The sequence below is a fragment of the Bos javanicus genome, chromosome 3 (assembly GCF_032452875.1).
Source record: "Bos javanicus breed banteng chromosome 3, ARS-OSU_banteng_1.0, whole genome shotgun sequence".
NCBI classification, from domain to species: Eukaryota; Metazoa; Chordata; class Mammalia; order Artiodactyla; family Bovidae; genus Bos; species Bos javanicus.
Genome location: NC_083870.1, coordinates 117,367,126 through 117,381,118, shown reverse-complemented (window position 1 = coordinate 117,381,118; position 13,993 = coordinate 117,367,126). Strand labels below are relative to the sequence as shown.

Here is a 13,993-nt window from a genome sequence, read left to right as displayed (position 1 = left end):
GGGCAGTTCATAAACGACAGATGCACAGGTGATTCTCCCAGGAAAACGAGGGACTTCGATAGCTTCTCATCAACTCTTATTTATCTTATGTATTTTATATTTTTGTAGCCACGGAGAATAGAAACTCTCTTCTAAAAGTGGCATGACTTTAGGAATGTTTTTTTCTGCATGGCTACCTAGCACCCAGCAATTCACCAGACTTCTTTTTTATTTAATATGTATGTTTAAAATCCCTTTGGATTTTCTAAGCAAGGTGATGAGTTCGAGTGTTGGTTGGACTGAACTAGAAGCAGGGGCAGAAAGCCTTATTGGAGGTGTCCAACAGGCGCTTTGGCACCAGAAGTATAAACTGGTTTAAGGTGATGAGAAAAATGGTGGCATGCATATAACAGAAACTAGTCTGAAGGAAGGAATCTGGGGGTCCCCACATTTCATGAATACGAGGAGTGACAAGAACAAGCCAACACCGGGACTTCCCCGGTGGTCCAGTGGGTAGGGCTCCACACTGCCGACGTAGGGGGCCAGGTCTGATCCCTGGTCAGGGAACTAGATCCTGCAAGCTCGACCAAGATTGACAAGCTTGCATGCTGCGACTTAGACCCAGAACAGCCAGATCATCATCATCATAATACAAGAACACTTAGTCAACACAGACGATGGGTGGGTAGAGAAACGCATAACAGAGGTGCCTTCTGGAAACCACTATTCAGAAGGCTGGTGTGAATACCAGTGTTAAGTAAGGCAGATGAAGTGATGACAACAGGGTCCGGAAAGCCTTTAATTTGCAACTCGATAAACACTGGCTCTTGTATTCTCTTGTTGAAATTCTACATTCCAGCATTTTCAGTGGTTTCTGCTCATATAGTACATGACACATGACAGCCCGGGAGGAAGACAGAAGCAAGAAGAGGGATTGGGTGGGGAGAGACATGTTCACTTGCCCATCTGTTTTTAAGGATGGAAGCGACTTGAGCCAGTTTGGAGACTGAAAAGTGGGAGAGTCAAAAGGAGAGGGAGGAAAAACAGAGGGGGCGTGGGCAAGACGGCTGACTAAGGGATGGAGGGGGTGGGCTGGGGGGTTTCTCCGGACTTTCAGCATTTGGCCTGATTCCGAGCTAAGATGGGGATGAGAAAACCGCAGTGTCCAGGAGAGGACAGACCACGAGAAGCACAGGCCTGGTGCAGAGACTGTGGACACAGAGCTGGGGCAGGAGAAGGGCGGGTGGAGCAGAAATTGCAGGGCATGCGGGAGAGCTGCCTCCGGCTCAGCCTGGGCGATGCTGGTCTCAGGACCTGCACCCGGAGCCCTTTCACGGGGCTCCAGACAGCCCACAAATGCTGCGGCAGGGTAAACGCTACCCACATGTAAAGTAATTTCTAGCTTATTTTACTCTGGGATTACGTTCATCTCCAAGAGTGCCCGGGAATAAGTCCATAGCAGTCTTGGGGGGAAATATATCAGTTTTTTTCAATCCATTCCTCAGAACGGTTGATCCTTAAGACCAAGATGAGAGTGATCACGGGAACATTCCTCATGTATTGTGGCCAAGGAAACGGCCACAAACACCTGTGATAAAGCGTCTCTTAGCAAAACCAATTCTGTTTTACATGAACACAACACACTGCAAGTATCAGCCAATTATTTTCTAAAAATATTGAGGACAAAACAACTGAAATCCATTACATATTTCTCCATAATATAGGAAAAGGCTGAAAAGCCCTTCTAAGTCCACCCTAATTCAAAGGAAAAAATACCTCAACATGCACTTGGAAAAGTACATGTATAATACTTTCGATCAGAATAGACAGAAAAAATGTGCTTTACTTTCAACAACTGTATTTACTAGCTAACAGAACACTTTCTGGTAAGAAATAAAGGAAATGTTTCAATATATATTTAGGAAAATAAAATGATTACAGATAAAAGCAATATTTCTTCTAGATGCTCACTGATTTATTTGGCTCTGGCCTCAGTAATCTTGCCTATGAGTTTAACATCTAGGAGAGATAAAAAGTGCCTAACAATCAGAACCATGAAACAAACATTTACCCTGCTCACTGAAAAATCCAGAAATCAGTCAGGCTACAAATGCTATTGACAAATGTCATGCATAGAAAGGAAGTATGGGAAACACAGGAGTTTATAATCTAAATTTAAACAGTACCCACAGCAAATAGGGAAATTTGAGGGCATGTAGGATGAATTCAAAGGTTTAAAATCAGGCCTTCCTGCTAAACAGCTTGACTTGAAGGTGACCCGACTTCAGGAAAATCAGAAACATCAGAAGTAAGCAACCTTCTCGCCTACGGTACAGAAATGTCTAAAACAGCATCCCTAAAATAATCTTCCTAAGAAAATACATATTTCTAAAGAAAACAAAGACTGTAACACACTGTGTATGTGCTCAGTCGCTCAGTCGTGTCCAGCCCTTTCGCGCCCCTATGGACTGCAGCCCGCCAGGCTCCTCTGTCCATGGGATTCTCCAGGCAAGAATACTGGAGGGGGTTGCCATTTCCTCCTCCAGGGGATCTTCCCTCCCAGGGATCGAACCCACATCTCTTGTGTCTCCTGGATTCTTTACCCTGTGCCACCTGGGAAACACTAAAAACACATGTCCACAGCCTAAAATAAGGATTTTCCCTTCTGCATTTTAGCCCCTGAAATACAGTGCAAAGAAAAACCATCAACTAATAGCCTCAGAAAGGTGCCAGATTATGGGCACCTCCTTTATCACCAATTTGTACGAACCAGACATCTTTCCAGAAGACTTAACACAGAGCATAAAAACCTCACCTCTGAAACACGAAGACTTCAGATGAACTTCAAGAGAAGTTTAAGGAAGAGCGAAGAACAGCCGTCTGAAGAGACATGTTTGGCACGAGAGTGGAAATTCTGGAATAACTAGAGATCAAATAGCACTCCTGACCACGTCAGCTCTGAGTACCAGCCGACAGGTCAATTAGAGGCACCTTTATACCCGCCACCTCACCGGGCAGCTTCGACCCGCCTTCGGTAATGGAAAGGCGTGGCTCCCTAAGTCCATTGTAGGATTTCCAAATGCCTCTTCTGACCTGTGGGTTTGATTTTTAGTTACTCAGATTACATTGAAGTCCCTTCCTATTATCCTCACTTCCATTGAGGCATGTGTATTAAATATGGGATTAGACTTTGAGGGAACTTTTCTTTATCTGTTTATTTTTAATTGAAGGAAAATTGCTTTACAGAATTTTGTTGTTTTCTGTCAAACATCAACACAAATCAGCCATAGGTATATATATGTCCCCTCCCTTTTGAACCTCCCTCCCATCTCCCTCCCCAGATGGAACTTTAATACAAATACAGGGCAGGGTTTTGTAACCTGTAACCTGGTTTTGTAACCTGGCTCCTCTGACATCTGGGGTGAAGTGATTCTTTGCTGGGTGCTACCCTGTGCGTCAGAGGATGACCAGCAGCATTCCTGGCCTCCACACACTGGGCGCCACAGCACTCTCCTCCCTGCCTGCATATTGCCACCCTGCTGATTTGACTTCTGTGCAGAGTACATCATGCGAAATGCCGGGCTGGGTGAAGCACAAGCTGGAATCAAGACTGCCGGGAGAAATATCAATAACCTCAGATATGCAGATGACACTACCCTAATGGCAGAAAGTGAAGAGGAACTAAAGAACCTTGACGAAAGTGAAAGAGGAGAGTGAAAAAGTTGGCTTAAACCTCAACATTCAAAAAAGGAAGTTCATGGCATCTGGCCCCATCACTTCATGGCAAATAGATGGGGAAACAATGGAAACAGTGACAGACTTTATTTTCTTGGGCTTCAAAATCACTGCAGAAGGTGATTGCAGCCATGAAATTAAAAGACGCTTGCTCCTTGAAAGAAAATCTATGACTAACCTAGGCAGCATATTAAAAAGCAGAGACATCACTTTGCCGACAAAAGTCCGTCTAGTCACAGCTGTGGTTTTTCCAGTAGTCAAGTATGGATGTGAGAGTTGGACCATAAAGAAAGTTGAACACCAAAGCATTGATGCTTTTTAACTGTGGTGTTGGAGAAGACTCTTGAGAGTCTCTTGGCTGTAAGGAGATCCAACCAATCCATCCTAAAGGAAATCAGTCCTGAATATTCTTTGGAAGGACTGATGTTGAAGCTGAAACTCCAATACTTTGGCTACCTGATGCGAAGAGCTGACTCATTAGAAAAGACCTTGATGCTGGGAAAGATTGAAGGCAGGAGGTGAAGGGGCTGACAGAGGATGAGATGGTTGGATGGCATCACCGACTCAATGGACATGAATTTGAGCAAACTCTGGGACATGGTAGAGGAAGGGAAGCCTGGAGTGCTGCAGTCCATGGGCTGCAGAGTCGGACGTGACTGAGCGGCTGAACAGCAACCACACGCTAGGTGCCAGTAGCAGTCTCCTCCCTCCTGCGACAACCAGAGGTGTCTCCAGACACCGACAGATGTCCTCTGGGAGGTGAAGGGAACCTGCTGAGAACCCTTGATCTAGGGAGCTTGTGCCTTCATCCAAGACACCCACACTGTAGAAGGACTTACTAACTCACACAGAGGAGTCACACCCCAACAGATCCAAGCTAAACATGCACAGAAGTAATGGTCATGACAGAAATATTTCACCATGTCCTCTGATGTCTGTGGCCCTCTGTTTTTCAAGTAAAAACTCAAAAGCGGGGCTGGATGTTACGGTCAGGAGCAGCGAGAAAGTCAGGACTGACACAGAAAGGTAGGAAGCGGGGGCCACAGGGTGGGAAGAGAGAGACGGAGCTTTCAGAGTTGGTGCAGTCAGACCAAGGGCAAGGCGGTGACAGTGGAGGTGGGCTGGAAGGAAGAACACAGGAAGTGAGATGGTCAAAGAACTGAGTTTGGTTTCCTGGACCCGGTGGGAAGACCTGATCCAAAAGCGGGGCGTGATGGAGAACACAGCCAGGGCGAGGGTGGGGGCCCACAGGCGGCCGGCAGAGTCCACACAGCGCAGGGGCCCTCACACCTCCAAAGCCTCCTGAGTGAAGTAAGCCAGCAGAGAAAGACAAACATCATACGATGAGACATATATGTGGAATCTAAAATAAACTATCCGGGATTCCCTGGTGGCTTAGATGGTTAGGAATCTGCCTGCAAGGTGGGAGACCCGGGTTCAATCCCTGGGTGGGGAAGATCCCCTGGAGAAGGGAATGGTAACCCACCCCAGTGTTCTTGCCTGGAGAATCCCATGGACAGAGGAGCCTGGCGGGCTGCAGACCACGGTGTTGCAAAGAGTCAAATACGACTGAGCGACGAACTATACAAATGAACTTATTTACAAAAGAGAAATAGACTCACAGACACAGAAAAGAAACTTATGGTAACCAAAGGGGGAAGGTGGGGAGGAGGGGTAAATGAGGAGGCTGGGGGTAAGAGAGACACATTATTATAGATAAAATAGAAAACCAACAAGGACCTACTGTATAGCACAGGAAACTATATCCAATATCTTGTAATAACCTATAATGGGAAAGAGTCTCAACAGAATATATATATACATATGCACATTTATATATAACGTAGTCACTGTGCTCTATACCTGAAACTAACGGGATACTGTAAACCAACAAAAGAGGCCAATAACAAGGAAAACAAAGTGAAAAACCTCCAAAGCAGAGGTTTGGGAGAAAGCTGAATAGAATTCTTGCTCTCTTGCTGGCGAGGCTGCAGTTTCGGGCCACTGCTGTGACCTCCACAGCTTCCTGTGTGACACAGCACAGATGCGGCCAGCAGGCAGGCAGCGGGTAAGTGGTAAGACCCCAGGCTGGCACCTGCTGCACACTCTGGCTGTTATTCGAAAATACATGGGTTATTCTTCCTGCAGGTAAGGGACTCTGGAATGAACAGTTGACACATAGGTTGAGAGAAGCTGCAGGTAGAGTGAGTCCCATGTCACTTAATTGGCTGGCGTTAGGTTGAGAGCTTTGGTCAGCATTTTTGAGCACTGGGTGCTTTGCCCTCTTTCTGGAACCTCCCCCTTCCAAGTCCAGAATTTTGGCTTTACTAGTTCCCCAAAGCCAAGCTTTCTGCGTTCTTGATGTATTATGAATAGGACTCTGTGAAACCGTAGACAAAGACCAGAAGGAAACACAGTAAACAAAAGAGCTGCTCTATTTAAGTGATAGAATTGTATTGCTGTTCAGAATATCCTCAGATATTGTTAGAACGCTCTTTGTATATAATAGCTTAAGGAACTTGCACTTTATTCAGGAGGCAGTAAAGGACCCACTGAAAGTGTTTGAATAGGGAAGTAGAATTTTGTTTGAACAAAGAAGTTGCAGGAAACAAAAAAAGGTTAAAAATCACCTTTGTTAATCTTTTCCAAAAGTTTCTTGGCTGATTTCACTATTTATTCTTCCAGATCAGCTTCAGAGTCTACTTTTTTAACTTTAAGCCAACCTTGTCCCCTAAACTGGGATATCATTGGAATTACTTTATGGATGTATTAACATCTTTTCAATACAGAGTCTTCTAATTCAGAAACAAGGTACCTCCCTCTCCATTTTTTTAGTCTATGTCCTTTGGTATATTGTTAGAGTTGCCTTCATATAGGCCTTGCATATTTCTTTATTCCTAAATGCTATTTTGAATGAAAGCTTATCTTCTTGCCATCATTCAAAAAAAAAAAAACAAACGACCATGGTGTATGAGAATGCAATGGTTTTTTTCGGGGGAGGGGAGAAGTAGAGAAACTTGTTCCCTGAGCACATTTAATCAATCAATTAACTTTGTATCGGAGCACAGCTGATTAACAATGTTGTGTTAGTTTCAAATGCACAGCAAAGTGATTCAGTTATTTACCTACATGTATCTACTCTTTTTCAAATTCTTTTCCCCACTAGGTTGTTATAGAATATTGAGCAGAGTTCCTTGTGCTGTACAACAGGTGCTTGTTGGTTATGCATTTTAAATATAGCAGAGCGTACATGTCCACCCCCAACTGCCTAACCATCCCTCCCCCCTCACCCTTCCCCTCTACTATGGATGTTTGTTTATATAATTACAAACACAGGACTCAGTTTGGGGCTGAATTTTTGGATTAGCGTGCAAGTAGTTACACACTCTCTCTCTTTTCAGTAGTTACACTGCTGATCTCTTTATCCTGTCTGAACAGCAGCACTCCCATCATCAGAACGTTACACCAGCCCCGGCCTGCCGTCTCTTCCTCCATCGGATGCTCTGAGTTAGGGAAGCAGTAAGGACTCAGCAGCTTTGGGAGTTTGTGCTTGCGCTGCAATAACACAGGACGGGACGGCAGGCTTATTAGAACAGAGACAGCACTGCAGTTGCCTAGAAAGTAAACAGAGACTCTGTTGTCAGCCACTCGATAAAGCCCCTGAAAGGAAAGAAATTATAAGGCTCAGAAAAAAGACACTCTTGCCTAAAGGCCAGAATCTAATTTTAAACAATAAAAGATAAACAGGCAAAGCGACTTGAAGGAGGATTAGCACTGAAGTCAGTGAAAAGCTAATTATTATTGGCAGCGTCACCGTCTGATTTTTTTCTGCAGGGAGAGGCACCGAGGAGGAACGATCAGGTCTGGGACCGACACTGCCCGTGCGGGGAGCTGCGCTCTGCCAAGAACGTGGTGCCCGCCTTGGCCAGTCCCGTAACCTCGGTCCACCCCTCGGTTTCCTCATCCGTCAGAGAGGAGGGACAGCGGCAGTAACCTGGTGCACGCGGTGTGTCAGGTTCTATCCGTGATGACTCGAAGCCTGTACTTAAATAAATAAAGTGCGGTGCAGGTGTTTGGTTCACAGTGCACACGTTACAAAGTTCTTCAAGGCACATGTAACCTAAATCTACTGGAACCAGTCACTATTCACAAAGGGATCTGAGAGTTAACTTTTGTCCCAGACCAGCCGCCCCTCCTTCTTGCCTTCCGGCCTCACCCACTCTGGCTTCTATCTCTGCCAGTATCTCCGTGGCTCAGAAGCCACAGCCTGCTGGGTAGCTCTGGTGCAGGGGAAACACACAGGCTTGGTAAGCCCCTGCAACCAGAAGACGAACTGCAACTCTAAGTTGTGAGCTGGAGTAGGAGGAACCATGGTTACTGTTCTAGAACAAGTGGCCTGAATTTTGGGAACGTTATTTGCCTTCAGACACTCTGAAGGAAGTTCTGGTCAGATGACTGGACTTGAACTTCACAGCCCAGATAAGGAGAAACGACTGTGTCTCCCAAGAAGGGGATTAGGCAACAGAAGCCCACGAACTTCTCTTTTTGGGTAAAGAGACTCTCCTTTGGTACAATTTTTGAAAAAGAAGAAATTGTCCCACAGTGAAGCAACTAAGAATTTTGAATAAAGATATTCAAAGTTTTCAGTTTGAATATTCTATGATTATTTAGAACATGTGTCCTCCATTTAGCATAAAATATAATAAAACTGGGGCTTCCCTTGCAGCTTAGCTGGTAAAGAATCCACCTGCAATGTGGGAGACCTGGGTTCAATCCCTGGGTTGGGAAGATCCCCTGGAGAAGGGAAAGGCTACCCACTGCAGTATTTTGGCCTGGAGAATTCCATGGACTATAGTCCATGGGGTTGATAAGAGTCAGACACGACTGAGCGACTTTCACTCACTTGCTTACTTACTTATAATAACACCGTATCTTCTAGCATCTTTATCTCCGGAAGGAGGCAAAAGGATGTGTAGGTAGGGAGTGCACACGTGCTAAGTCGTTTCAGTCGTGTCCAACTATTCGTGACGCCATAGACTGTAGCCCGCCAGGCTCCTCTGTCCATGGGATTCTCCAGGCAAGAATACTGGAGTGGGTTGCCACGCCCTCCTCCAGGGGATCTTCCCAACCCAGGGATCAAACCTGCATCTCCTACATCTGCGTTGGCAGGTGGATTCTTTACCACCAGCACCACCTGGGAAGTTCATAAGTAGGGAAGAACAGGAGAAATTAAGGAGAAACAGATTCACAGTTGGGAGAGGTGGTGAAATTTCAGTGGCTGCCTCCCATTGGCCACAGGTGAGTGTTCCCAAGGGACCTGAGCTAAAGCTTTCTTATTGGCTAGTAATGTCAGACACCTCAAGTGTTCACTGATATGTGAGTGGATAAATACACGTGGTATATCCATACAATGGAATATTATTGGGCCTTTAAGAAAAGGAAATTCAGATACATGCTTCCATGTGAATAAAACCTTGAAAACACTGTGCAAAGTGAAATAAGCGCATTGCAAAAGGACAAATATGATTTCACTTACATGAGATACCTAGAATTGTCAAATTTATAGAGAAAGTAGAAGGTGGTTGCCAAATGGAGGGGACACAGGAATGAGTGCATGCGTGCCAAGTCTCTTCGGTCGTGTCCACCTCTTCTCAACCCCATGGACAGTTGCCCACCAGGCTCCTCTGTCCTTGGGGATTCTCCAGGCAAGAACACTGGAGTGGGTTGCCATGCCCTCCTCCAGGGGATCTTCCCTACCCAGGGATCAAACCCCCCGTCTCTTACGTCTCCTGCATTGGCAGGTGGGTTCTTTACCACTAGCGCCACCTGGGAAACCCACAGGAATGAGGGTCAGTGTTTAATAGACACAAAGTTTCAGTCTGGGAAGATGAGAAGGGCTCTGGAGAAGGTGGTGGTGATGGTTGCATAACTGTGAACGTACTTAATACTACTGAGTTGTATACCTAAAATGGGTAAGATGGGGAATTTTATGTTATGTGTGTTTTACCACACTAAAAATTAATTTATGTTGAAAGTTTTAGACCATAAGAAATGGCCAAATTGATCTTGGGATATCTACTTTATGGCATTCTGTCTGGCTATAAAAATGGTATATTTGATGAGTATGTAATAGAATGCAAAGCGCTTAGGACCATGCTGAGTGCACACTCTCAACATACACACTCCAATAACATCTATGAAAAAATAAATAACAAAGACCCTAACAAAATAGGGCTTCCCTGATAGCTCAGTTGGTAAAGAATCTGCCTGTAATGCAGGAGACCCTGGTTCGATTCCTGGGTCAGGAAGGTCCCCTGGAGAAGGGATAGGCTACCCACTCCAGTATTCTTCCCTTGTGGCTCAGATGGTAAAGAATCTGCCTACAGTGTGGGAGACCTGGGTTCGATCCCTGGGTTGGGAAGATCCCCTGGAGAAGGGAAAGGCTACCCACTCAAGTATCCCGGCCTGGAGAGTTCAGTCCATGGGGCTGCAAAGAGTTGGACATGACTGATCGACTTTCACTACTAGACCCGAGGAAATGAGCTGAAATAGTGCCGTGATTGTTTTCATGTTATAATGAGAGTATAGATAGCTTTCTGTTTCCTTCTATTTTTCACTTTTTTTTTTTTATACACATGTACTACTTTTAAAGGGGGGAATAACACAGTTTCATTTTCCTCTGTAACTTTATTTGAAAGGAAAAGAAGAACGAAAAGAAAAACCTTTATGTGTTCATTTCCTAGAGGCTTTTAAACCTAAAAGGAGACCGCAATTAATTAGGCTGCTTCTACTGTGTTTGCCTCTTTCCTACTTTTCTACCATACCACCACAGGTGCCCCTGGTGAGGCAGGCTGGTGAAGCCTGTGGCCATCCTCAGAATGGTATTTGTAAGTGCTTAAAGCAAAGTATAGTGTTAGTCGCTCAGTCGTATCGGACTCTTTGCAACCCCATGGACTGTGGCCTGCCAGGCTCCTCTGTCCATGGGATTGTCCAGGCAAGAATACTGGAGTGGATTGTCAGTCCCTTCTCCAGAGGATCTTTCTGACCCAGGGATTGAACCCGGGTATCCCTCACTGCAGGCAGATTCTTTACCGTCTGAGCTACAGGGAAGATCTGTAAAACAAAGTATACACAGTTACAAAGGAAAGTGATTATTATGAAACGTATTGTTAAAATATATTTTAAAATTGTGATACAGTATAAATCACAGGCTTCTCTGGTGGCTCAGTGGTAAGGAAACCACCTGCCAAAACAGGAGATGTGGGTTCAACCCCTCGGTGGGGAAGATCCCCTGGAGAAGGAGATGGCTACTCACTCCAGTATTCTGGCCTGGAGAATTGTATGGACAGAGGAGTCTGGCAGTCTACAGTCCATGGGGTCGCAAAAGAGTTGGGCATGACTTATTGACAACAACAACAGCAATCAATCAATCACAATACAGACAGGAAAAAAAAAAGAGAAATTATACCAGTTATGTTAATAGGAGTAATTTAATACAGGGGACCCACTAAGCAAGTGTTGAATGACTTAGAAGGCATAGGAGACTCAGGTAACAAGGAGGTAATAATTCGGGGAACACTAGGGCTGGGGGAACAGAGGGGTGAGTTAGTGTACCCCAAAGACTCAGAAGGCACTGTGCTCCAGAACCTCCACGGGCTCCGCGGCAGTGGTTTCTGAGAGCATGAAGAACGCTGGAAACAGAACCAGGCTGCCGGTGAAGGCGGTTGCTGGGGCGACGGCTTACAGAAACAGGAAGCAGGCGGGGCGGAGCAGACTTGTCTCCTTCCTCCGCCTCACTGTCGCCCCCTAGCGCCCGTGGGCAGAGCCCGGGGGAGATGAGGTGCGCAGAGCGCCGGCCCAGCGTCACACGGCCGGGAATAACTGGCCCCGGTACCAGCTTCTTTCCTGGTGCCCTGAGTAGCCAGACCTCACGTCTACTTTAATATCCACACGACCATGTGAATTTCCCCAGCTGTCTGCAACCACCGAAAAGTTACACAAAAACAGTACTCGGTGATGAAACCACGCGCACTTCTAACTCTGCTCGGGTTTGAGGCTGGCACTCATAACGTGAGGTAATGCTGCTCTTTTTTTTCTGACCCAATTTCAGGGATCCTTTGAAATCTAACCAAAGGCCCTTGGAGGGTGAGGGGACCCAAAGTTCAGAATCCTTCTGGGTGTTAAAGTGCTTTTTTTTTCTTCCTTAAAATTTGCTTTAAAAGTCACAGGCTTGATCGCGTGATCACAGGGTGGATCACTGATGCCAGGTTTCTCTTTGCAAGAGAAAATAACGGTGATGCAAGCTCATGTCTTTGGTGCACGTCTCTCTTTTCACTGATATGGTCAACCCGTCTTGCAAGCAGTAAGCAGTAACTGTTGCATCTTTATCCATCATATTGCACCTACTTCTGAATGCCCCAGAAAGAAAGCGAACACACAGCTGCACTTACATCCTCATCCCATGCTCCTGGGGGCACGGATTTTAGGATTCCCAGGAAGTCTTCAGAGTTCTTTCCCGTAAGGCCCCTGGCCAGCCCCGCCTCATTGACCGTGACCCAGAGGTTCCCCAGTCCAGATCTGTATTTCTTTTCTCTTGATTTGTCCAAGGTTCAGCCCACCGGCCAGGTGGACATCTCTGCCTGGAGGGCCCAGTCACCTCAAGCTCGAGATGTATTCAAAATGGAATTCCTGTCGCCTCCAACGGTCTGTCCTCTGCACTTTCTCTTCCAAGGGGGCGCTGCCGACCAGCGCCTCTGGGGAAGACTTCATTTGCGGTCTCTGGGTCTCAGCTGCCCATCAGTGAAGGAGAGGCAGTGGCAGACACAACCTTCGGGGCTGGTGGGAGGACTAAATGATCCCTCAGGTCCGGACATCAGCAAATGCCCGCCCGAGTGAGGCCGGCGCTCCTCCCCGCCCTGCGCAGTCCACCAGCAAGTTGGCTTCCCCTCTCTGAGTCACTTCAAGGTGCCCCCGGGCCACCGCCCCAGCCCGGCCTCAGCGAGTCTCCTCAGAATTACCGCAGTTGTCCCCGGTGCCGCCCCCTCCCCGCCCCCATTATCGCCCTGCCAATCATCGTCACGTCATCCACTCCTGTCACTCATCCCGTCATCACGCGGGGGTGGGGCTGCCACGGGTCAGAGACCACGGACGTAACAGGGGACAGGGCAGTCATGCCTCTGGGGGGAGACTGATGTCAAGTAACTGCACAGATAAGTAACCACTTATAACCGTGACAGGTGCCATGCCATTCAATGAAAATATCCCCACACGTGCCAGGCTTGGGGCTTGCAGCCAGAACACGCAGCTTTGTGTTTCTGAGAAAACAAGAAGTGACTCGAGGTGGGGGAGAGGAGAGCCCTCCCGTGAGGCTGGTGGGGCTCCCCTCTGAAAGCCGGACAAAGGGCGACACTCCGAGTCCCCAGGCCTCCTGGTGGCCTCCTGGCGCCCTAACGCGGCCGACCGGCACCCTGCAGTCTCAGGCCGGCGGCAGAGGACTGCCTCCTGGTGGTCACTTCAAACCTTGGCGGCTGAATCCCCATGTTTCTTTTTTCCCACGAACTCAGCTCATGTGTGGGCCTAGGCACTTAGTCGTGTCTGACTCTGTGAACCCGTGGACTGTAGCCCGCCAGGCTCCTCCGTCCATGAGACAGTTCGTTACAGTGTTTCTAACAGCATTTGTAATAAAAGAGGACCCAACTCCCAGCTGAGGAACCTCGGTAACAAGCTCATCTATGTCAGAGTTTTATTTAACACAGAAACAAGATCACTTTTCTGTCTCACAGATGGAATATACACGCATTGATAAGCCTACTTTTAATCTATAAAGTTTGAACAGTGCTACAGATTGTAAACACATTATTCTCTGTGAAGACTGAAAAACTAACAATTTATTAAAGGCACTGAAAGTCAGCATTTTGCTGCTTATTTATAGCAATATTTGAAAAATACAAGGTGAATCACATTGCAAGATTTGATTAGCACTTCAAGCTAAGAGACATTTTAAAATATGTATCATCCATTCTAAGATATTTGTAAGGTCTTATTTTAATATAAGATAAAGTATATATTCTTTTAGAATAACCAGAATAATAAACCAAGTATAGAACAAACTTAAATTTAGGTCAGTATTTTTTTAAGGCAAGATAAAATTTGTGTCATACGGTACAGAAAAATTTCTGCTTTCCAGTTTGAACAAGTAATATGATCATAATGGCTATCTAAGAATTTTTGAATATCTTATTTGTATTCAATTTTTAATTTTTCAAATATTAAACTCTCA

General features: G+C 46.1%; 1 protein-coding gene and 1 non-coding gene across 12 annotated transcripts in view; one reads left to right on the top strand and one right to left on the bottom strand.

The window, feature by feature from the left end:
- The window catches only part of LRRFIP1 (LRR binding FLII interacting protein 1), a 161,668-nt gene that overhangs the window by 100,087 nt on the left and 47,588 nt on the right, over positions 1-13,993 (bottom strand). The window lies entirely within an intron of this gene.
- Positions 9,951-10,023, top strand: TRNAY-GUA (transfer RNA tyrosine (anticodon GUA)). The gene has a single exon. It is a non-coding gene; the product is annotated as a tRNA-Tyr (tRNA).